The sequence below is a fragment of the Arvicanthis niloticus genome, chromosome 16 (genome assembly GCF_011762505.2).
Source record: "Arvicanthis niloticus isolate mArvNil1 chromosome 16, mArvNil1.pat.X, whole genome shotgun sequence".
Taxonomy (NCBI): Eukaryota; Metazoa; Chordata; class Mammalia; order Rodentia; family Muridae; genus Arvicanthis; species Arvicanthis niloticus.
Genome location: NC_047673.1, coordinates 30,861,558 through 30,888,120, shown reverse-complemented (window position 1 = coordinate 30,888,120; position 26,563 = coordinate 30,861,558).

Below are 26,563 nucleotides of genomic sequence, written 5' to 3'. Positions count from 1 at the left end.
ATGACATTCACAGAGGTCGCCTAAAAGCCTCATAAACCACAGATAGTTACATTATAATTCATAACAGTAGCAAGATTACAGTTATGAAACTGCAACAAAACTAATTTTGTAGTTGGTGGTTACTATAGCACAAAGGACTGTATTAAAGGGCTACACTCAGCATTAGGAAGGTTGAGAATCATTGTTCTATTCAATGGTGTCTAGTATTTTAAGCTTAGGGTGTCAGGCTTGTGTGTGTGTGTGTGTGTGTGTGTGTGTGTGTGTGTGTTCAGAGAGACAAGTTGTTTTTTTTCATGGTGTCTGGCTTACATAGAAAGGAGAGAGGGAAGAGCCGTCAGTGTCTAAGGAATATAAGGACATATAAGGAAATATTATTGGCATTGTTTTTCAGACAAGGGCATTGAATCTCAAGAGATCAGGCTTCTTGTATAACATCATGCAGATTCCTCCCTACACCTCTCTCACTCCAAATTGAGGGGCCCATATTGCTTCTCAGGGCAAAGAGGCATGGATGGTAGTAACTCTCATTATGACAAGTATATGTTCTTTTTAATTTTTATTTTCCATTGATCCTATTAAATTTTATTGCTCATGGGATAAATAGTTTAATTGAAAAGGCTAGAGTTACCGCTTTCCCCTGTGGATTAAAAATCTGTCTAGTCTGTATTAAGGCGTGGGAGGTGGGGAACATTGTGACAACATGCTTTATATAGATGGTAATTTATGTCTCTTTCTTTAAGATGACTAATAAACAATGCAATAATTTAGAAGTTTGCAGACTCTGATCAAAGCTTGTTTTTTTTTTTTTTTTTTTTTTTTTTTTTTTTTTGGTTTGTTTGTTTTTGAGTCGGATTTTTGTGAAGGACCCAGGTAGGCTTGGGAAAGGTAAAAATCAGTAATCAGTAATGAAATCTCAGGCTAGAACACCTAACCCTAAACATCGTTTAGTTCTTTAAAACACTAAATACTGTCAAATAAACCATTACTCAACTATGAACATGAACTTGTAGTTTTAATTACATCCTATGATATGTTAGAGTCTGGCTATATCCCAGAGGACAAGACTATGGCAATGTTTATTAGATGTAAGAGTGAAATTCTAATAGAAGGTGGACAAGTCTAGTTAAGCCAAACTACCTTTGCGCTGTGGTGACTACTAACTAGTATCCGTTGTGATGACTATGATTGTTATTTTGATAGCCATCTACTTATTACATTTCACTGCCTACTTACTGGCACGTATTTTCTCCTTAATTAAAATTATGTATTTTCTTGACTAGCCCTTCACACAAAAGCCTGCTTACCTAACAAACACAATACAACAACCAAGACAACTGCCTTCTAAGTGAGCGAACCTTGATCAGAGGGAAACTTCTCAATTATTCCATTGCTTACCAGTCATCTTAAAGAACGCAGCAGAAATTACTGTCTTCCTGAAGTATGTCAAACACGTGTCCTACTCTCATTTGCTAGTAAGGACTTCTTTAACAACACAGTAAAATTTGCCTAGTTCTGTATCATGTACGTCTACTAGTTAGTGTACTTGAACAAGTTTACCAGCATGGATGTCTCAAGCCATCTTTTCTCTCTTTGCTCTTTCTCCACACTGCATGGCAACCATAAGCTACCAGACCTATATTCTATTTCTCTTGTAAAATATCTCTAAATATTTCAGTTATGTGTGTGTACTCAGGTGTATTTATAGGTTACATATACATAATTTTATATACATAAAATTTCTCTTGTAAAAAAAAACTCAAAATATTTAAGGTATGTGTATGTGTTTGTGTATGTATACCCATATACATTTATTAATTATATACTTATTGTAAAATTATATGCATAATTTTATATGCATATTTTTATAGTTAATATGAAAAAGTGGTTTGGAATCAAATGTTAAAATTTTGCGTATCATTAGTACATCATTCTGAAAGACTTCGACTGTAGTTTAGCACGGCCTATTAAATAATGAAACACACAGTAAGGAGGCATAAACATCATTTTGTTTTTCTCTTTGTACACACACTCTTCACTTTTCCCGCTTCTCCCTCAGAACGTTCTTTTTCTCCCATTGAGTTCCTTGACTCTGTTTTCGCTCGAGTATAATGGATAGCTTTTATTTTGAGCAACTGCCAGAGCCTATACTTCATTCTTTAAGATAAGTGTCTCAGGGATGGTGCCCCACGCCTGCCTTTTCAGAAACCACCTTTGGTGTGGATTTGTACAAGGACCCCGCATCTTTTGTGTCTGTTATTTTTCAGAGTGCAAATGGATCTCCCTCACCCTTAGACCCCTGTCAGGCAAGTTTGCCTTCCCTTTTCCCATCCCCAAGACAAATTAAGAATGCGAAACCTTTCACTCATAAGAAAACAGTGATAGTGCAGGTAACAAGACCTCACATTAGTCAGGTCTTTCAAAGCGGAGGCCCCAACCTGCAGCCTTTGTCTGGCCTGCTGGTAGGTGGGTTTTTTTTTTCAGGCTCTCTTTAGGGCCCCAGCATTCTTTAGTCCTACAGAACATTCTCCTTGGAAATGTCTCACTTTTCAGACAACCCCTGTGTTGATCAGAAAAACCGGAGAGCCACTAAAGAAATCTGAACTTCTAATGATCCTCTTTTATATTTCCTTACAATAGACAATGACTCTCTCCACGCTAATGGCATCGGTCTGCAGAGAGGCAGCAGGGTGCTGAGATGGAGGTTGGAGAAAGAGTAACCACTGTCACTTGGCGCACTGTGTCATCATGGTGGAAAAAATCCCCCTTTTCTACAGCTGAACTGCTGTGCTAATTGAAATATTCGGCGTCCCTATAAAATAAAACCAATAGAAGAGAGGGTTAGGTAGAGGAATCATTTCCTGTCTGATGAGCATGTGGGTATCAGTAACAGGACAGGTCGTTACTAATTTTGTGCTGTCCTAATTCTTTTCACTGCTATTAAAGATATAGAAGACTCGCTCGTAACAGCCTACGAACTTTGCCAGGTTGACTCATAAATGGCTAGTTGTGTGTATGCAGCTTTGTTGGATCAAGCCTGCCCTCTGCTGATCAATGAAAATATTACCAGGTAGGATGCACCAGATTACTAAACCCAGGACTGTGTGACAGGGAGTTTGGAAATTATGAAACCCCGTGCACCAGATTTCACAGAAACATTACGTTTAACTCAAAATTCATATTATTAACAATAGCAAATTGTCAAGGATTGGTTTTTTTTTTTTGCTATGAGTCAGTTAGTAAATATTTTAGGTTTTCTTGGCCCTTGAGATCTGTTGCAATTATTCACTCTGCCATGACAGTGAAAAGGTAATATGAATGATTTATGATATATGAATGATGTGATTAAAGGTATGTTACTCTTTTCCAATTCAGATTTATTTACATAACTAGCCTGGGCTACGTCTGTAAATCAGTGAACTGTAAAGCAGTACAAACCTATGTTGAGCCATGAAAAAATATAAACACCTGAAAAATGCTTCATTTCTAAAAAGCAAAGTTATTCTAGGGGAGGTGACTATAATTTATATTTGAAAGCTGACATTATTTCTGAATATTTTGAGATTACTATTAATTATTGTCATTGGTATCTGCATTCAGCTTATAAACATATTACACTATGAGATGTTAGCTCCTAATGAGAGGTCAGAGACTATGTATATGTTTCTCTGTTTGCAAATGACAAGACAAAAGCTTAGGAAAGTTCCCCATAGTCAGCCCAGACCCCCTCATATGTACTGAGTCAGCTGTCAATGACTATGACGACTATGATAAGACACTGCATTGTCATAACGCTTGAAAGTCAAAGGAATGAAACAAAGATCATTACTAGTAATATGTTAAGAAGAGAGAAGAGGGATAGTCTTGCTTTACCTCCCTATGGGGTCAGATGTATATGAATGATAAAACCACAAGCCAGAAATATCTTCCTCAAAGAGACCTCACAAAATTTTAAGGCAGGCCAACTCACAGTTCGACTTTAATTATTCTAGTTTTATGTTTTTACTTTTCACTTGGTTTGGTGTTTTGCACCCTGGTGTTAATTTCAGCACCATCCCCACAAGCCAAATGTCTGGAATCATGCAAGCAAACAGCCAAATGTGTTATACATATTCAATAGAATAGTTTTCAAACTATTTTCATGTCCTTAGGTACCGGAGACATTGCTCATGTTAAGTAAATCTAGGGGCAGTATTTTTGACAAAGAAAATAATCTATGTATTTCAGTGATTTTTCCATTTTAAAGAAAAACATGATTTTACCAAATTTACTTAAATGAGTTTTGCCAAGGTTGGCTTTAAAAAAGTTCGCTGTATGAAATAATGGTTTCTTTGTTACATCTTGTATATGCTTGATATGAACTTTGATTGTATCTGTTTCCCCAGTATACTCTCTTGTTTTCTTCTTCCTCCCACTTCTTATTCTTTCCAAATAGTATCTTTCTACATTCAACGCACACACATGCATACACACATGCACACACACACACTTGTGAGCACACAGACTATATGAATTTAGACTGTGCATATACAACTAACCACTCAATATTTGTCTTATTCTCTGTGTCTGGTTAATTTCTTTAACATTATGATCTGCAGTTCTACCCATTTTCTGAAACTGTGTGAGGAGTGGGTGTGACGGTGCAGCCAGCTATAATGGCACCTGCAAAGTCTCCAGCGCTGCTTCTTGGTGGTTTGCGCGCCACCCTCCTTTCCCTGATAGAGCTCCGACCACAGAACTATTGCGCAGACTCGCTGCCACGCAGAATCAGGCTGTTTGAGGTGCACCAATGAGGCATGCCCACGTTGCAGGTGCTGAATGGGACAGGCAGGGATATAAAAGGATGGCCGTTAAGGGGCTGAGGGAGAGAGGGGCTTCCAGAGAGAGAGGATGGTAAAGGATCCTGAATAAACTGCGTTGAGAAGAACTCCGAGTTGCATCGTTTCTGTCTGCTGGTTGGATAGAGAAGCGACAAAACTGACCAGGTTTCTTTTTATAGTGGAAACTGCATGGTGTACACTTTTTTCCATCCATTCATCTATTGGTGGTATCACAGCTGACTCTATGACTTGACCATTAGACATGATAAAGGTGATGTGCAAGCCCCTCTGCAGTATGCTAACTCAGACCCCTGTTTTGTCTTTGGAGGAAACTTCATACTGATTTTCATAGCAGCTGTGTAATTTACATATCCATAGACAGTAAGCAAGGTCTCCTTTCCTATCTATGTCAGTACGTGTCATAGTTTCTTTCCTTGCTGTTGGCCACTCTGATTGGGATATAAGGTGTCTCAGTGTAGTTTTGATTTACATTTCCGCAAAGACTGTCTCCTTATTTGCCATTAGTAAAGTGTCTTTTGACAACTCTCTGTTCAGTTCATCCAAATCGTTGTTGATTGGATCACTAATTTTTTCAGTGCCTCCTTTTTGGAGTTCTTCATATTCTTTCTTTTCTTAATATCAATCATTTGTCAGATAACCCAGCTGGCAAAGACTTCTCTTCAATCTGTCAGTTTTCCCCTTAGTGTTCAGAGCTGTTTGATATCATATAATTCCATAACCCCCCAGGGTTATTTTCTGTGCAGTTGGAATAATTTTTAGAAACGCCTTGCCTACGCTCAGGCCTTGAAGTATTTTCTGGTGTCATGATTTTTGCTGTTATGGAAGAATGAAGAGAGAGGTAAAGTAATCCATAAGGGCCTAGTTACATTCTTCTACACAGGGATCCATTTCCCTCGTCCCAGCACTTTTGCTGAAAAGATTGTTCTCTTTTTCTTACATACATTTATACATCTTGGGCCACCATCGTGACAAATAGCTTTAGCATATAATGCCTTTAGTAATAGGGTGTTGTCATTACGTTCTAGAGGGCAGACAAGAGCACTGGCTTTTTCAAAGCTTTTTAATATTATATCCCTCCCAATACTTCCTTACCCTGTCCACTCATTTCCACATCATTTAGCTATTCATGCTTTATTATTTCTCCCCCCTCTTATGAGTTATTGATCACGGTTGTCAAAGAGACTCCCCAAACATTGTAGGCTAATACTATTGTTCTTTGTTAGTGCCAAGGAGGTGGAAGCTAAATATATATTGCTGAAAATAGCACACACTTCAGACACAGGGTCCAGAGACCACTGAGCTAGAAAGACCTGAAAGCCTCCTGCCTTTGGACTAACTTTCACGGTACAGTCCTACCTAATTATGACACCTATGAACCACAAAACAACTAGCATGGCATGATAACCCTAAGAGTACTATATTGGCATACACAATTTGCTAATAACCAACAGTTCTATCATTGGACTTATCATTCTGGTTCTAGAAATCTAGCCAATGACCTAGGGCTAGTAAAATTGAAGAAGAAACTACAACTTCCACTTTACTAAACCAGCATGATCCCTTACTGCATTAGTATTATTTTTACTGCTCAAGATTGTTTTTGGCTATCTTGAATCTTTTGCATTTCCATATTAATTTTTAAGATAGTTTTCTTCAATTTATGTGAAGAATTTTCTTGGATTTTTTTTAAAAATGGGGATCGAGTTGTATCTGTACATTGCTTTGTTTGCATGGCCATTTCTATAGTAACAATGCTATCCACACATGAGTCAAACCATGAACCTGGAGGTAGCTCTATCTTCTAGGATCTTCTTCACTCTCCCACTTCAATGTTTTCTTGTACAGGTCTCCCATGTCCTTGGCTAGGCTTATTCCAGCAGCACCACCTGTCTCAGAGTTTTCAAGTTTTATTGTTTGACAGAGATGCAAGGTTTCTCTCAGCACTTTAAGGGATTCTTGAATCATGTGTCTTGATTCATAATATCTAAAATAAATGTACTTACTATTGTTCTTTGATGCAAGATCATGAAAGACAGATGTGTTTTTATTATTAGATTACTTTGGCAAAGAATGTAATTATCTGAAAACAGAGCCCTGTGAACCTATAAATAAATAGAATTGTTTGGAAACCTAGTTCTTTCTATGACTTATTACCAAACAATAAATTTTACATATCTTTCAAATTATAAAAATCAGGGAAAGCCTAAGCAAATCTATTCTAAATTATTAAAGATTTAAGATAAATTAACTTAGCAGATATTCATATATCTAAAATTAATTCAGAGTAGTTAGTGATGAACATTATTTTCTGTAATGGTTAACCAGTTCTGATAAAAAAAAAAGTCTATGGTCTTCCAGACTATAAAGAAATTATTTTTAAGTATTACAGTGCTGATTTTATATCAACTTAGTATAAGCTACAGACATTTTGGAAGTGGGAACCTCAACTGAGAAAATGCCTCTACTAGATTGTCTAAAGGAGGATCTGTCATGCATTTCCTTGATGATTGATGTAAAAGGGTCCAACCCATTGTGGGCTGTGCCACTCGTGGGCTGATGGTCCTGAGTTCAATAAGGACACATACTGAGCAAGCCATAGGGAACAAGCCAGTAAGCAGCACTCTTCTATGGCCTCTGCAGCAGCTCCTGCCTCCAGGTTCCTGTCTCTGTGAGTTTCTGTCCTGTATTCTTTCAATGATAAACTGTGATATGGAACTATAATCTGAAATTAATCCTTTCCTCCAAAGTTGCTTTTGTTCATAATGTTTCATCACAGAAATAAAAGCTCTAACTAAAATTAATGTTTTTTCTTAACCCGTTCATATTGTTTTAATAAAATAGTATAATTAATTTGAGTTGATTATAAACAATAGATTTTTTTAGTTAAAATTTTTTTATTGTGTATAAATGGTACTGTTACATAAGGACAATTTCATACAAGTATATGTCACGTATTGAGCATATGCTGGTTTGTTTTGAAGCAGCATCTCGTGTACCTTCAGCTGGCTTGGAACTCACTATGTAGCCCAGGCTGACCTTGAAAGTACTAGGATCCATTGTCATATTACCATGCCTGGTGTGTATAGTTTGTTTGTTTGTTTTTGAGGTTTTCTTTCTCTTTTCTTTCTTTTTTTCCTTCCTTCTTTTCTTTCTTTGTTTTAGAAAGAGTGAGTTTATTTAAGCATTAAGCCTCTGAGATGACAATTATATCTGGTGTATAAAAGTCACATATATAGTGAGGGATGTCCTAGAGACTACTAAAACATTATAGTCTATTTTTTTTGTTCATTTTAAAAAGAGTTTTCTTTAATACATATGTTCAAAAGTTAGAACAACATAAGAATCACTTAATGAAAATTCATTGAGCACCAATTCTGTGCTGGACTCTATTCGATATGACTTTTTAGAAATATGGTAGAGGAGAAGCAGAGATAAGCTACTTCATTGGATATAAGGTCAGCATTCCTTCTTAATGGAAATGGCTTTGAAGTTAAGACATAAGTGGTCAAGAAGAATCTACAGGGAGCTTTAGGAAAGGGCTCTTCAGATTGAGGACATTTCAGTTCTGATCCTTAGCCAATGCAAAGAATGTAATATATTAAGTAAGCCAAACCCAGCCACAATGTGAGTCAGAAATAGTGAGTGGAGAGAAGACTACTCAAGCAAAGGATGGACAACTTGTTCAGTGTCACATATTTTAGGACCTAGTCAAAGGACCTAGTCAGCAAAGGGTTTGAATTTTATTCTAAGAACAGTTGGAAGCTACCAGAGAGTTTTAAATGAAAAAAAAAAATGGCACTCAGATTAATTACAAAAGGTCATGGTATAAAACTAAACTTTGTAGAAAAGATGGTAAGGGCAAGAAAGGTCTAAAGAAGGTGAATTATTCATGAGCAGCGGATCTGATGCTACTTAGTCTGAAAACAACGACACCACCACCACCACCACCACCACCACCACCACCACCACCACCACCACCACTTTGGGAGACCAAAGTACATAGAAAAAATTTTGGGATTTGGGGCAATAATACTTAGCAACAAATGTGTGGAAAGTGCTAAGGTGAAAAACGCAAATGCCTAGAGGGTTTGACCAAATAATTTAGAGAACAAAAGTGCCTACAAAGTCCTGAACTAATAGGTGAATATATATTGAAAAAGTTGTGGCCCACAATGGAGATTTCCCTTCTGGTCACTTAAAATTTGAGCCATATATTGGGTTTCCAAATGAGGATGTTGAGCAAAAAGTAAATACACTGGCCTAAAACTCAAAGCTCAAGGGAAAATTCATGACTAACCTGGACCCAGAATACCTCACAGAGACTGAACCACCAATGGAAGAACATGCAGGGTTTGGACCCAGGCTCCACACACATATGTAGCAGATAATGCAGTTTGATCTTCATGTGAGTCCCTTAACAATTGGATTCCGGCTGTCTCTGAGTCTTTTGCCTGCCATTGAATCCCACTTCCCCTACCTGGACTGCTTGGTTGGGCCTCAGTGGGAGAGGATATGCCTAGTCTTGCTGGAACTAGTGGGGTGGTATGTAAAAGGTTTTCATCTTCTCTGAGGAGAAAGGGAATAATGGGGGAAGAATTTGTAAGGGCCGGACTGTGAGAAGAGAAGGGGGGGCTTCAATTGGGATGTAATGTGAATAAAAAATTACAAAAAGCAACAGTAACAACAAAAGATAAATGACTTTAACAGGGAGTGTAGATTTATTTCAGCCATTGATTTCTAAGGTTTATTGGGTCTATGCAAGGCAGGACACTGCAGGGGCAAGCAAACTACAGTGCTGTGGATAGCTGCTCCAGTGATAGCTATCCTCTCACAAAGCCCTCAAGCATTATCCTACTCCCAACAGCCCTTTGTGATGCTCAGTTTTATTGTCAGCTTGGCAGAGCCTGGGACCACTTGAGAAGAGAGTCTTCATAAAGGGTTGCCTCGATCAGGTTGGCCTGTGTGTATGCTTGTGAGGATATTTTCTTAATTGGGTTAATTGCAGAGAGAAGACCTAGTCTGAATGTGAGCTGCATCATCTCATGGACTCGACTCTGAACACTAAGGTGAAGAGAGCAAGCTGAGCACATAGACATGAATGTATTCACTTCTTTCTGCCCTTGACAATGGGTGTGCACAACTGACTGCCTCATGTTCCCATTATCTTGACTTTTCCTGTGTCTTGGGGTTGTAAATGCAAACAGATCCTTTCTTTCTTAAGTTGTTTCAGTTAGGGTGTTTTATCCCAGAAACAGAAAGGAAGCTAGAACGCCATTAAGTTGTGAGTCCATTTAATAAATGGGTTAGTCCTTTAATCAGGTCACACCTGTCCTGCTTCAGTCAACTTCCAAAGGTCTCACCTCTGAATACTGCTGCTTTGGGGATCAACCTTTGACATATGAGCCTTTAGAATCTATCTATCTATCTATCTATCTATCTATCTATCTATCTATCTATCTATCATGTATGTATGTATGTATGTATCTATCTATGCATCTATGTATGTATCTATCAATGTATCTATGTATGTATCTATCTATGTATCTATGTATGTATCTATCTATGTCTATGTATCTATCATCTATCTATCTATCTATCTATCTATCTATCTATCTATCTATCATCTATCCATTGATATACAGTAAATATAATAAAAATATGATTTACTGTTTTTAACTTTTTATTTTTTAGATTATAATGTAATTACAACTTCTCTTCCTCCCTCCAAAGCCCTGTATGCAATACTCCCTGCTGCCCTTCAAATTCATGGTCTCTTGTTATTGTTACTGCATATATATGCATGAGGACTTATTTTATGATGTCACTACCCCACTCATAGGAAGGATAGAGAAATGAAAACACAGGTTTGCCAAAGGGCTTGTATGTAAATGTTTATAAGAATTCCATTTGTGATATCAAAAACTTGAAACAACCACAATTTTCAGTAACTGGGAAAAGCACATTAAATGTTGAATAGGCAGGAAACTAGACAACATTGCCCCATTCCCTTTTTTATGTAGTAAGTGAGGTAGAAGTCTCTGAGATATGGTGTTATATGATCTCCAGCTCTCTCTAGTGTACTTCTTCTAATAGGAAGTTGGAGGTCACATTTTTTATTTAAGTATAAATAAATATAAGTCTCACAGTGTGCATACTAAACACACACACTTCAGAGTGTAACAGTACCCTATCCCAGGTAATGTCAGTACAACCCTGGATGGCTTTAATACTAGGAATATGGGTAAAGAAGCATGTGGCTTCAATGAAAGGTTCTGTGTAAAGTCAAAATGGAGGTGAAGGCAGAGACTGCAGGATAGAGCTCTAGACTGCTAATTGATACCCCAGTCCTTGTCCTACCATTACATTCAGGTTTTCTTGAAAATTAATAAATAAACAATGAAAAGTAGAAGAAAATATCCATTTCCTCTTAATGCACATTTACTTTATATTGTATTGGCTTTCTATTTTCATTCAGCAGTAAAGAAAATGGACTTGGGGTCTGACTTCCTGCCTGACAGTTAAGCTTTCCCATTTCTGCCACAGAGGCCCCATTCTTACCTCTAAGAGAGGGTACCACATGGGACTATTTAAAGGGACAGACAAGATCTTTTATAGCAAATCCCCATCAGTGTCTAGAACATGGTGAGTCCTTTAGTATTATTTTTGTTTAACTTCTGTGCAGGGGCTTGAATCCTAATAAAAGCTACAGCACACTTCCAAGTCTCAAATCTGTCATTCTCTAGAATTTTTAATAAACTCACAATAAAATCTGTACAATTTGCAAGCTGTTTTATGGGAGTTTAAGAACTTTATAATTGCCCATTGAAAATGATGTAGTTTAGAAACACAACCACTTTTAGTCTTCGGATCGCTTCAGAGAAGCCACCTTGCCACAAGGCTGTTGATGGAAAATATCTCGTCACTAATTTCTTTCAGCTGAGTGAATTTGCTATGGCAATTCGAGTGGAGCTGAGGATTTATGTTACCTTCACGTTTTTAATCATCTTACTGAGCATTCTCCTTGTCTCTAGAAGTTTGCCTCTTCGCTCCCTCCTGTATTTATTTTAAAATGTATTTATGGTTACTCTATTCTTCCCTGTCTCCATGCTAGATCAGATATTTTTTTTTTAGGTTTTAATGGGCTTCATTGGTAAATAACAACTACTTGTTAACATTTTTATTTTGTAGCTATTGTTCAATATATCTGTTAACGTTTTATTGTGTAAATCCCACATTAGACCGAAAGACCTAAATTCTCAAATTGTCCACTAGGGGACGGTCTTGCTCTTTCATTAAACAAGGATTCACTTAAAAAACAGAAAAATCATCATGGTCAAAGCTGAACGTTTCAGTCCTGGTTAACATAGTGGCTATGTGTTGGTTCATTTGATGTTGACAATGCAGAACTCACCCAAGGAGGAGAGAGGATCTGCTCACCTGTGAACCTTGCTTCATTTCATTTGTCTTTTGATTTATCCCTACTGGGTTCCCTGAAGAGTCTCTCACATGAAAGGTTTGTCACAGGCATGCCACAGAATTCTGAAAACTCTGTTCTGTGTCTTCACTAAGGTGACTCACTGAGGGATCTCTCTGCATCATACAGCCTTAGTGCTTGTTAGCCTCCAGCTCTTCACAACACACATGTAGTATGAATGCTTTCATATGTTTCCAGAATATTTCCAAACTCATTCGTCTAATTTTTATTAACTAACTTATTTACTTTATATCTCAGCTGCAGTTTTTCCTCTCTCCATTCCCCCTAGTCCTTCCCTCCCACTACTCCGCCCCCCATCCACTCTTCCTCCCCGTTAGAAAAAGGAAGGCCTCACACGGATATCAACCAGCTATGGTTTATCAAGATGCAGGAATATTAGGTACATATTCTCCTACTGAACCCAATAGGAGGAATGGGTCCCAAAGTTGGGCAACAGAGTCAGAGACAGTCTCTGCTCCAAGGAATCCTATATAAAGACCAAGCTACACTGTAACATATGTGCAGAGGGCCTAGGTCCATCCCATGCATACTCCCTGGTTGGTAGCTCAGTGTCCGTGAGCCCCTATGGGCCCAGGTTAGTGGATTCTGTAGGTTTTCTTATGCTCTCCTTGACCTCTCTAGCTCCTACGATCCTTGCTTCCCCTCTTCCACAGGATTTCCGAAGCTCCACCCAATGTTTGTCTTTGGGTCTCAGCATTGTCTCCATCATTCGCTGTGTGAAGTCTCTCTGAAGGCAGTTTTGCTAGGCTCCTGTCTGCAAGAATAGCAGAATATAATGAGCAGTGTTGGGGTAGGCTCCATATCCCCCACTGCTAGGAGTTTAGCTAGGATCAACTTCATAGATTCCTGGGAGTTTCCATTATCCTGGATTTCTAGCTGGTCCCAGAGATGCTCCAGATTCCAGCTGTGCTTCTCAGTGCTCTTAGTCTCCATCCTCCCCTGACCGGATCCCTCCCCTTCCTATCCCCACTCCCACCCCATCCAGTCCTCTCCTCCATCCACCCAGGATGTACAGCCTATTTTTCCTTCTCAGTGATATTCACAAGTCCCACCTTGATCCCTTTTTGTTACTTAGCTTCTTTGGGTCTGAGGATTGTGGCACCAACTCATTTTTTAAAAATAGCCAATTTGTATTTAAGTTTTTTAGTGTTTATTCATAAATAAACACTTATTTAAGTTTTAGTGTCTAGTTTGTTTAGGATTCCTAGGCAGTTTAAAGCCCAGTAATCATTGGTAATTTACTTCTGAAATTTCATGTTAACTAGGATGATACTGGGGCCACTTTGGAAAAAAAATTCGTAATGTATAAAAGGTTAAAAGGGAACATACCACAGCAAGCATAGCGATTTAATGTTTTTTTTTTATCTACTTAAGAGAAATGGAATCGACATCCATACAAAGATTTGTAGATAAGTGTCTTTTAGCAGTACTAATCATACTAGCCAGAGAAGGAGGAACAGACCCCAAATATTAACCAACAGGCAAAAAAAAATAGCAAAAAGCAACACATCCATGTAGCTCATTGTTATTACATAATAAAAGAAACAGAGCACTAATATTTATTATTACATAATATAAGAAACACTACAGCATGAATGACCCTTTCCCCCAATATGCACTAAGTAGAAAAGTTAGACATAAAAGATCACAGATTTTTGAGTCCATATAACAGGCAAATGAGGGAGACAGAAAGAAGACTAACAGTGACCAGGGAGTTGGCTTGATAATAAGGAATGTCTGCGTATAGCATGGCCTTTGTCTTACGGAGTGTGGGCATGTTTCATAACTACCTCTTGGTAGTGGTTGAAAAGCTGTACATTTACTGGCATTATATGCTTAAAACCTGCCATGTGTCTGAAGCTCTTTAAACAACAGGAGGATAAATTTGAACTTATTTAGCACAGTTCTAAAGTTTTGCCTAGTGTTTTAGAGCAATTTTAATATTTGTCAGAGCAGTGGAATCAAATTCATTAATCATTTGAGCTTCTCGGGTTTGCCATTTTCTGTCTTCAAGAATCAGAAAAGAGTAGGAATGGGTGCCTTTTGTTTCTTCCATTCTGGAAAATGGTCAGCTGGACGTGAGCGTCAGGGCTCACGTGACAATGCTTGTTTGTCTGTGACACCTACAACAGTCCTCCGACTCATGCCACTTTCCACTCTCATTAGGCTGGACTGTGCCATGGTTTCTCTCCCAGGAGGGGGCATTGTGTTGTTTGTATATTATGAATAATTTAATATTATTACTAGGAAATGAACAGGATGCAAAACTACTATTTTTTTTTCCTAGCAAACAGATGATACCTGTCGCTCTGATGGCATGGCTTGGTCTAAAAAACATTCTAACATAAATCTCAGGGAAAACCTATGATTCAGAAAACCTTTATAACTATCTTGATTGATTTATGCTGCTGAAATAGGTCTCTTCTTAAATCTAACCTCTGGACTATATTGACAATTATATTTAAAGGTTTTGGAGATGTTTGTATCATCAAAATTCCACCTAGATTTAACAGAAAGAATAATGTATTTGCCAAAGTACTGACTTTGTCCTTAACATTGTTTAAAATGTCTTTGGGATATTTGCCTTGAAGGATCGATTAATTTTGTGAGTTCTCCTACATCTTATTAGCACTCAACACACCCAGTGCTTGTGTATGGATAAGGAGTACCAGGAGTGAGACAGTACACAGGAAAAACAGGCTACCAGTTCTTCGGTTTGTGAAAAACTGTTCTATGGATGTAGCCTCTAACTTGAGATATTAAGGCTTTGTAGAATTTTAGAAACAAAGGAGTAGTGAAAGAGCCTTCTGGCAAAATATAATTAAACATACAAGCCCATTTTATACCAAAAAGGGAACATGCAAAATTGGAGAAATTAGAAGTGTTATGTGCAAGGACAAAGGGAATGAAAGGTAGGGCATGAAAGCCAAGCAGAGTCAGGCCAGTAAGACTCTACATTCGAAGGCAATGGGTGAGTTCTAAGCACAGATATGGTGCTGAGAGAAAGGTACTTCAAGAAGACATCTTTGTACTCACACTCCAAACAAATGCTTTGTTTTCACGAGTTAATCTAATATGTGATGTTTTCCTGTAAATATTAAAGCTCTGCTTTTATTCCTAATATTTGGTGAATGTGATAAATTATATAATTTTATGTATGGTAATCTTAAGGGGAACAAAAATAATGGAGACCATGGATCCAGTTGGTTATAGTAGCCTAGAGAGTAGATAATATTGGGCTTCGTCAGAGACAATGAGGAGGATAGAGTCTATACATTTAAGAGGTTCAGCATACAGAAGATGATAAGATGGTGGTTTAATGGACAAGGGGATGAGAGAGAATGAGGAGGTCATGTTACATAGACACAAAGTCTCTGGAGACAAACAGGTTTCTGAGTTGGGTAAATATAAGTAGATATTGTAAATAAAAAATGCTTAAGTGTCTACGTCATTGTCTGGGCCATCTGGTTGACAGTTTGATATATAGATCTAAACTATATGGAATTCCAAATTGAAGATTGAGATTTCAAAGTTTCAGTGGATGAGATGGCCTGAATGGAGTATATACAAGGAGAAGAGAAGATACTGGAAGCAAAGCCTAAGGAACTTCACATCTGATGGGTGAGGAACAGTAGAGCAGCCTGCAGAAGGAAGCAGAGAAGAGCTGAAGGATCAGAAACATGGAGACGGTGGTGCACTATCAAAGCAGGAAGGGACTCACATGGAGGAAGATGTCAGAAGTTGTACTCCTTGAGAATAAGAACCAAAAATCAGCACAGTGTTCATAACAATGTTGCCTCAACTCAAAGATTTAGTCAAGAGAAGAGAACAGTTACAGGCCTTAAACAAATGGGGTAGAAAAATCCCAATTATAATGCAGAGATCTTTGTTAATTAAAAATAAATAGTGATAGTTTATAGTGGACAAATTAATTAGTTTACTTTCTTTGTCACTGTGCTATATTTCCTAAAATTAAGTTGCCTTTTAGCATCTCTTGTGCTAAAAATTGTCCAAAGAACTGACGGGTAAACATGTCCTAAAGAGGACTGGTGGGAAAGCCTGTGGTATCTGCGAGGAGAAGGGAAGGCATGGCCATTACTTGAATGATGGCCTAGTCCAGTAGAACCCCTTATTAACTTTCTTTTTCATTTTACTTCAGATCAAATGCAATTGTTCACCAGCTTTCTTTTCTTTTTTTTTTTTGACTGCACTTTGTTTAAAACTTGCTTTGAGCTGGGCGGTGGTGGGGCACACCTTTAATCCCAGCACTTGGGAGGCAGAGGCAGGCAGATTTCTGAGTTCGAGGCCAGCCTGGTCTACAAAGTGAGTTTCAGGACAGCCAGGACTACACAGAGAAACCCTGTCTCGAAAAACAACAACAACAACAACAACAAAAAACAAAAAAGAGAAACAAACAAACAAACAAACAAAAAAAACCAAAAAAAACCTTGCTTTGAATACTTATAAATACTTGGTTTTATATAAAAAGCAATTATCAGTAATTAATAGTAAAGTAATAGAGCTGACTATTAATTAATAGAAAGCTCTATGAATGAAGCACAGACTACAGATGTGTAGTCTGGAAGTAGGGGAAGAAGAATTTAGGTCATAATGCCCAATGGATCTGACTTCACATAGCCTCAATTTCCACATCTGTAAACGTGGGTGCTATAGTGACCTCAACATTTTTCATAAGGATTAAATTTATACGATGAAAATTAAATACTTCTTTGTCTGTCCCACAGTGAATATCCAAATAGAATTTTGTTACGAGATCAATTATTTTTTCACTCCTTTCAAATAATGTCATTTCAAAAGAGCTTTGTGTGTCTAAGTGCAGCTTTCCAAGTTTAGAACTAAAGTCGATATCAGGATTGTAAGGATAAAGTTGACAGTGTGTTTATCTGCAATATTCATTTGGCTGCTAGCTCCAAAATTCAACCACAATCTTCTTAGTGTCAATCACCCTCCTTGACTCTGCCTTGTGTCAGCAGGAACTCCACTGTCCGTCTCTGCTTGAAAGTGCCAACGTAGCTGCTGGCATCTAGTTCCTGCAGAGGAATTATGGTCCTTTAGCATGTCACTTAAATCGCATAAGGTTTAATTGAATTTGCAAAGGAAAACACAAAGCCATCGAGAATGGGAGTTAAATATGTGATGGCATCTGTAGCATCTTTAGAGTGATCTCACACAGCAAAATCAGCTCCTGGTATTTTGAAAAAATCAAGACAGAGATGTTGCTCTGCTTACAATAAGGTTACATTCTGACAAATCATCCTAAATTGAAAATATGATAAGTAAAATGGATTCAATATATTTCAGCTATTGAACACCACTGCTTAGTAGTACAGTTGGTTCTAGAATATGGGTTATTTACTCCCACCATCATAAGGGTGAGTGGAGCTTCAGGTATGCACACATGCACCACCCACAGTGGATATCTAGGGAAAGACAAAGGTTGAAAATTCAAAACACAATCTCTGGTGAATACATGTTGCCTTTGCACTAAGAAAACATGAAAAAAAAAAGGGTTGTTGTTGATATATATATGTGTGTGTGTGTGTGTGTATTACCATATATACATTTAGACACACATAGTATTTAAGGTTTTTCCTATTAGATGTTAACCACCAAAACCAAATGCAAAAAAAACAAACAAAAAAAACAAACAAACAAAAAAAACAAAACAAAAACTCAGTGAGAGCTCAGGAAGGTTAAAAAAATGTTCTTTTCAGTTCTTTCTTCTGCAATCTTCCCTACACTTGATCCCTCTTGTTCCCCTCCCCACACCCTCTCCCACCCAGTTCCCTCCCTCCATCCGCTCCATGTGTCTATTTTATTTCCCCTCCTCAGTGAGATCTACTCATCCTTCTTTGGACCTTCCTAGTTACTTAGTTTCTTTGTGTCTGTGGATTGTAGCATGGCCATCCTGTACTTTATGGCTGATGTTCACTTATAAGTGAGTACATACCATGTACGTCTTTCTGGGTCTCAGTTACCTCACTCAGGATGATAGTTTCTAGTTCTATCCACTTGCCTACAAATTTCATGATGCCTTTCTTTTTAATAACTGAGTAGTATTCCATTGTAAAAGTAAACCACGTTTTCTTTATCCATTCAGTTGAGGGAAATCTAGGATGTTTCCCATTTCTGGCTATTACAAATGAAGCTGCTATGAACATAGTTGAGCAAGTGTCCTCGTGGTTTGGTGGGGTATCTTTTGGGTACATGCCCAGTAGTAGTATAGCTGGGTCCTGAGGTAGAGTTATTCAGCACTTTTTGAGAAATTACCATACTGATTTTCAAAGTGGTTGTACAAGTTTGTACCAGTTTGTACATGTTTACACGTTGACCAGAAATGAAGGAGTGTTCCCTTGCTCTATATCCTTGCCAACATGAACTGTTACTTACATTTTTGATCTTAGAGAGGAGGGAGGGGAAACCCTGATGGGGATGTAAAGTAAATAAATAAATTAAAATAAATAAATAAATAAATAAATAAATGTTCCTTTGTTAGCCATCATCCAAAGAGAAAATGTGAGGGACAATAAATGTAAAAATAACATTATATTTTCAGCATGGAGGAGATAGTACATTTCTCAATTGGCTAAAATGTTCTATTTCTAGAGTAAAGGAATAATTTTGCTTTAAATAGTTGCTAGCCTAATTCTGGAATCAGTCATGAATGTTCAATAGCTAGACTACAGACAGAGAGGAGGAGAGAGCCATGACTCAAGAAGTGAAAAAAAAAATTGGTGGGTGATAAAATATACAGATGAATCACAACAAAATGAAGACAGGGTGAGTTTGGCAAGGTTCAGGAAAGGTAAATGTGGGGTTAAAGGATGTGATTGATGGGGAACTGATATGTCAGAGTTAGAGACATTCAGATACTGGGTGACAAGTCTGGAGTCCTATTCACATGTTAAATTCTTGTTCTCTGCAGTATTTGTGCTTTTAGAGACAACATAGCCTGCAAGCGACTTAGCTTCATGAGATCTGAAAATTGTCATCATAGCCTTTGGGAATAAGTCAATTCCCTTTCTACATGGGAGCCATCCCAATCTGTCTTACAACACAAATTTTCACACCCATTTAACTGTTTTACAACGGGGTTTTGGATCATCTGGATGCAACGAACTGCTTATGAGCCGGAGTGAGCTCTACTGCTCTCTAGTTTACATCCTTGTACTTTTTAGAGCACAGTTTTCAGAATTACCATATAAAGTAGCTCAGAAACATGCTGTACAAAATGGTGAATTAAAAAAAAAATAATCAAATGCTCAATTGCACAGTCCTTTGTAGGATTTTTAATGGCAGGATTCTGTGAGCTTTAGGCCAAACACACAATCAAAGAACCTTTATCTCTGACATTACTTGTAATAATCTTCATCATGATGGCCCCCAGCCTTGGCTGCATCTATTCAACTTCAGTCATCCCGAACCCATCTCCAAGGTTTCAATAGATCTACTTTTCTTACTTACAGTTTCACTGATGAACGCTTTCCCTTATTTTGGTGGCTGCCTTTGGAAAGATAGCTGCAAGCAAGGAACACTCATTACCTCAGCTGCTCTTGTGAGATGCACTGAAGAGAGGCAAACTTTTTTTTTTTTTTTTTTTAACTGATGGGAACTCATTTTCAGAACTAGGAAAGCTCTAGAGGAGAAAATGATTTTTTATTGCATGTTCCTTGCCTGTAGAGTCTGCTACAAGGCAAACACTGACCTTTAAAGGTACCATAGAAGAATAAAACCAAACACCTCATCTCAAAGGCAGGACATTTACATAGTGCCCCAACAGATGCCCAACAGCTGAGTGTCATTTGAAGTGCCATAGTGGCCGTAGATAACAGCTCTCTTTGGGGCTGTCATGAGACAGGAGAGAACATTCTACATGTTTCTTCTTGGCAGAAAATAATTGTGGGAGCCAGAGCATGGACAGCGAGACTCTTCCACATATGTAAATGAATAGTAAAATTTGGCTCTGCTGATCTATTTTTCTCTCCCTGTTGCTTTTTACTGTATAAACCCAGGAAGCTGCTTTCTTTCATGGCATTGTTAACAAAATGTTCACTTGAAATAATAAAGAAAGAGATTTCCATGTTTCTTGCACTTAAATGAGAGTCCTTGTTTTATAGTGTAGGATGTGTTATTGATAAGTAATATTCTAAACACCTGTACTATATCCAGGTGATGTGGATTATTGTCCTCTCTTTTGTAATCTAGGACCATGGCTGACTTTGTGCATGCATGTATTTTATACACAGAGGAGAAAAGCAGTTCAGAAGATAGGAAAAAAAAAAACCACAACATTTTGTAAAACTGTGTCAATATTCTTCCTCCAAAATTCTACAGTTCTAACTTAATACTAAAGTTTAATTTAAAATTTAAAATGCACATAGATGATTTCCTTGTAATATTCAGGTTGTACCTTGATCTGTAGAAAGCATGGACCACAACGGGCAAATACTTTGTTTTGGGAATGGCTATTTAGGACTAGGATTTCTGAGTCCAGTTCTAATTGATCCTGTTGATTCCATATTTATTTGCCAATCTGCTTACTTGTCCATCTATCTACCTATCCATGTGACCTAGGGTTGTATTTCTGAATACTACGTTCAATTTTAAAAGGATTTCTAAATTCAGATATATAACTTTTTCTATTTACATTTCTAGAATAATATTTTCAAAGACTTATACCAGTCTTTGATGATACTAGTTTTAGGCAACTTCTTATTAGAATCTTAGAATTATAGAGAGTTCCTCTTTAGAGAGTTTCTTTGTTCTGTGACTGTGATGGCCTCTGGAGAATTCAATGTAACACTTAAAAACCTAAAGTCTTATAGATACTTTATAGATACTACATTGATATTTTGCTTTATATTTCATTTCAGTGGCAAATAACTTTCACAGTGGAGGAACGTTTTTCTGCCCAAACTAAATTAGTCTACTTAAATTTTTTGCCTATGTATCAGAACCATGAACCTGGCCCTGTCTACCTACTTTGTCTGAAGCTACCATTCTCTTTTCCTCCTGGAGTGATGAGCTTGAAAACAAAAGGAGTTTGGCTTGGCAAACAGGGCCTGTTGTTCAATTTGACAAACTTGGAAGATTACCGTAATTGCTGTTGTAGTTCCCCAGCCAATGTTTGAATCTTCTCTTGAAGATGTTAGCACTTTGGCTGACTGCAAGGGATGAAATGGTTCTTTAGCACTCTACTAGCAACTAGTAGTGGGAAAACAAATGCCGTGAGATAATAATTTCATCCAAGTGGCTCTAGGATACAAGCAGCAAACTTCTAGATGATTAAATTTCAAAGGACACAGATGATATCCATTTAGATATAATAAAAACAGAGATGAAAGTGCTCAGGGTTTTTGTTAACTTCTTAAGATCTAGCCTAGAATTGTTACAGCTAATGTCCAATAATGGGACAACGTTCATGGTTAGCCTAAAGCCCTTCCTAAATTTCTCCTCTCAATGCAAATCTAATTATCACAAACATATTAAACCATCAGGGACAAATTGAGCAAACTGGAGGTTATAATTGTTGCATATTAACCCCGGGTTTCATTTATATAGACAGTGCACAGAGATCAAACTATGTAAAGGAGTGTCTTGCTTTTAAAGAACTCATGCTCTGCAAGAAACAGAGGTCATGTTAAAGGCATGGTGTCAACAAGGCGGGAAGAGAGGAAAAAGATGCAGAATTAACACTATAATTATTGGAAAAATACCATGAAATCTAGTCATAGGTATGGAGAGAAATGCTGAGCCATGGGAATCAGTTGGATGTGGAATTGATGAAGGAAAGTGATTGGTTGTACTAAGGTCTAACAACGTTCAACCACAGCAGAAGCAGTGCAAATAACTCTAAGTGACTCTGATGAGAAGACACAGCCAGACTTTTATTAAAACATTCCAAGCAGCCCTGATTTTATAATGACTCATTTTATTGCTTCAAGATATAAGATTACTGACATTGAATAGAATAGAACAAAACTTTTCAATATTCCCAGAAAATTGCCTGGAAAGAAGAAAATGCTAATATATTAAAATGACACACATAGGAGCCAAAATAGTAAGGGCATTTTGTTATGATTTTAAGGTTAGAAGTGGCTTAGATTCTTTTTGAATTGCTTGATTACCTTTTAAAAAAAAAAGCCATGTTGGGGATTATCAGTTGGTATACAGCTGAAGGCCAAGACTTACACTCTTCTTGAATCTATTGGTAACATATAACTCAACAGTGAGGGATAGCTTTTCCAAACTGTTCTCTCTCCTAACTACTGAAAGGGCCCTCTTGTTCAGAGCTAGTGCAGAACCTGCAGCAGCTGTGTTTGTAGTGCTAATGCTTGTGTCTTGCCTAGAAGATGGGATTCTCTAGTCCCTAAATATCATCTTACTCATATGATTTTTAACCCCTTCCTCCATAGCGTTTGCTGCATCCTAAAAAGGAATGGTTTAAATATCCCTTTTAAGGATGAACCCTAATCTGTCATTATTTTTAGCATCTTGGTGAGTTCCAACCCAATGGTCATGCAGATGACCCTACTTAAACTAAATGAGTCACAAAGCCAACCCAAAAGTCATGATTCTGGGAAAGGGGCTGTTAGGACCAAATGTGGTGTTGATAAGCGTGGGAAGGAAAGAAGAGACTGTATAGAAATAAAGTAGTTGGGATGCATGACATACATGTATGAAATTGCCAAATTTGCAAAATTATAGTCAACAAAAAGGAAAAAAATAAAGATTAAACTCATAATAAAAGGAAAACAGTCATGCCATTTAATTTGTTTCTCAACCAACAAACAAAAGATAACAAGACATATTTTTATAATATGCTTCTTTAGGACATTCATTTAAAAAGCATTAATGTTTAATTTTCTCATTTTTGGTGAGATGAAACACAGTGCAAACATTAGGTACAAGGGAAGAGCAATGCCTCAGCATCCTCCCCTCCTCTGGTCTGGTTCATCAAGGTCCTGCCTCATTAATACTTTGAAGATGTTTTCCTCACTGGCTGTGTTGATGCTGTGAGTTTTCACTCAAGGCTAAATAAACCAGGATCTATATGAAGTACCATATTGCCTCTTACCATATTGTCAAAGAATGGCCATGATACATAGGGTGATGATGGAGGTGCATACTTACTACACCTCAGAACAGAGTGCTTACAAGCCATGAAGAGATCTGTCTTTAGAATCATCCCCATGACCTCATTTTCTTCCTTTTAGTTGCTTGGTATTAATTCCTTCGCTGCAACAGAGGGACTGTGTAGATAAGTACAAGGTAAAAAATAAAAGAAAAATTAAAAATAGTTTCCTTCTTAGGATGTGAGAAAAGGGATAGATTAGGCCAATAAAATTCGATTCCAGTTTTCCTGACATCTATCATGATCGTGTGATATCTCCTGAGGGCTTCTGACCCACCCAAGAAGGCAGTAATCAAAACTCCCAATCAATGCTGACATGGACACACTCAACTCAAGTAGTTAAATTGTATTACTCAACAATATGCACAGACAGAAAACAACTGAAACACAGTGATCCACCCAGCTCTGCCAGGGTAGATGGTTGTCTGTTGATTCATTTGTTCATTCAAGTGTCACAGAGTGCCTGTCATATGCCAGACAGTTCAGTAGGGGTTCAGACAGGCAAGGATCTCTTTATGTTGTTGACATTTTATCAGGATGTGAGAGACAACAAGCAAGTAAATGAACAGTTGACCAATCTAGTATTCTATCTTGAGCAGAATTATGAAGAAAAGAAGTGCTGTGATAGTGAATGAAGGATGGTTGAGTTCAATGGGACCAAATCTTTAGAAAGTCTCAATTACTTAGCTAATACTGATTTGATGTGTAGAGGATGCTGGGAATGGTACTGTGGTTTACTGTATCTTTCACCAAGCCCTCCTTTCCTGACTTCCTGGTTAGCTTCAGTTTCTGTGATACTATAGTATCTTCTTGTCAAGACTGCTGTTGTCAGGGGAGATGACAGATGATACACCAAAAACTCTTTGTGAGATACATTCAAAAGAATCTATTGCATACTGTATAGCAGGAAAGCATAAATGAACAACAAACAGACAGACAGACGTACAGACATACACACATGTGGAATTTAGTCTATTCAAAGACATGTTATAGTGGTTATGATTCCTTTTATTATTTATTTATTTATTTATTTATAAAAGGGGAAATTTATACAATGGAATTTGTACAAGGAAGCTGTTCTTACCTTGTATTAATGTAGATTTTAAATACTTGCAAATTCTGCATTATATTTACTTAGTGCTCATTTCATTTCCCTGTATATTTCTAAACTTACACAAAGGCTTTATTGTTTGTCTGGGCTGGCCACTATATGAGGTGCAGCTTCTGGTTTGACTTGATCATTTGGTGGCTTGTAGCCTCTGGTTTATTTCAAAATTCTATTTTCCAGAAAAGAAGTGTCTATTTCTGAAGTTATTTACTATACTATGTGTGAGTTATGTCCTATATGCCTTATGGTTCAATCCACTCCTATGACACAGCTAGGCAGGTCTATTCATGTTTCCCACTCTTTAATGTATTTTAGCAGACTAAGGAATATTGGCTGAGGATACAGAAGCATACATCTTATGAGAAAATGGGTCTGCTTACCATCGTCTACTTCGAGATGGGAGAACTGCCAAATACATTCACAGCAATAAAATTATTCCCTAACTTACAGTGATGAATGGGGAAAAGGTGCCTCTTTCCTGAAGCTAAATTTTACAGATGACAGAACAAATAGGGGAGAAGAAATGAAAGTTGCTTGTAGTTTCTTCCTGACCCCTGGAGAAGTTCGAGTAACGTGTCACTAAATGTTGTTTCTGCTTAGCTTATCTAGGAGCAAGTGCATATAAGTTGTTTTTATACATTCAGGTAGAAAAAACAGTCTAGTGCTATCACCAGCCTGTAAACTGCACACAGGCAAACAACTGCCCTGAAATGTCAAGACAGATGACTCTGGGAAAAAAATAGAATTTCTTTTAAACACTTATTGAGTAATTGGTGTTAATTTTTTTTATCATGATAATGACTTTAGGACTCAAAAATTAACACAATACTTTAGAATTTATTTGGAAAGTACTTTGGTCATTTAAGTCTAAGAGACAAAAACTAAACACCAAATGCAGTAACTAAAACAGGGAAAGGTGAAACCTAACCAGGCAATCTCATAATTTCTTTACAGTTTAAGCAAAGCAAATTAAGAACTGTTGTGAATGCCCCTCTAATTATCTCTTTTAAGAAATTGGGTTTACTCATGGTTATATCTTAGATAAAGTACCATGAGCCTTGGAGGAAAGATCCTTTTTGGAGATTGTGAGCAGGCATTCTCAGAGACTGATGGTGAGACTGCATCCCTTGTTGACAGGGCAAGTTGGAGCTAGATAACAAAGAGCATCAGTTGAAAAGGTCCAGGCACAAAAGACCTAAGATGGAAGGGATGAATCGAAGATAGCTCCAGCAGGAATGTTTTACTTTGGGCAATAGTGTCATGTTTGTAAGTATAGTAAGTGTATGTATGTATGTATGTATGTATGTATGTATGTATATGTGTGGTGGTGAGTATGTCATTTTTAACTTATACAATCAAACTTAGCTTATCTAGAACAAAACGTGCATATAAGATTTTCCATGTATATCTTTATCTTACATCTTACTTCTACAATAAACTATGAGCCTCTGACAGCTAGACATACTATAAACACTGTGTCTCAGCTTCTACTGCATTGGTTTTGTTGTTTTCTCTATTATGATAGCTGTATTGGGAGGAACTGATCAGGCCCAAGGACAGAGTTGTTGTTGCACAAGTTGTCAATTAATTCAACTGAGGTTCTGAAAAATTAAATTCAGAAGCCTGAACCTTTACTTTTTCTTAGGAGGGGTACTGGATCTTTCAAATTCATGGACAATTATTAGCTTTTGCTTGTCAGAGAAGCAAAGCTCTCTCTCCTTTACTAACATCCCAAAGAGAGGAGGCTCTGTGAATACCCTTTGCCTTTCAGCTGGATAGCGGCAAGATTTTGAAGAGAAACAGTAAGCTGCTGAGGGGTTGGGGAGGATGTGGAAAATTTTCTGTGAAACACTAAAGCAGGGCTTGTTGTAATATTTCTGATATACCAGGGTCAAGGAGAACTGTAAAATAAGGGAAGAAATCAATGCTGGGTTTCTCCCACTGACACACATACCATGCTTGGGAAT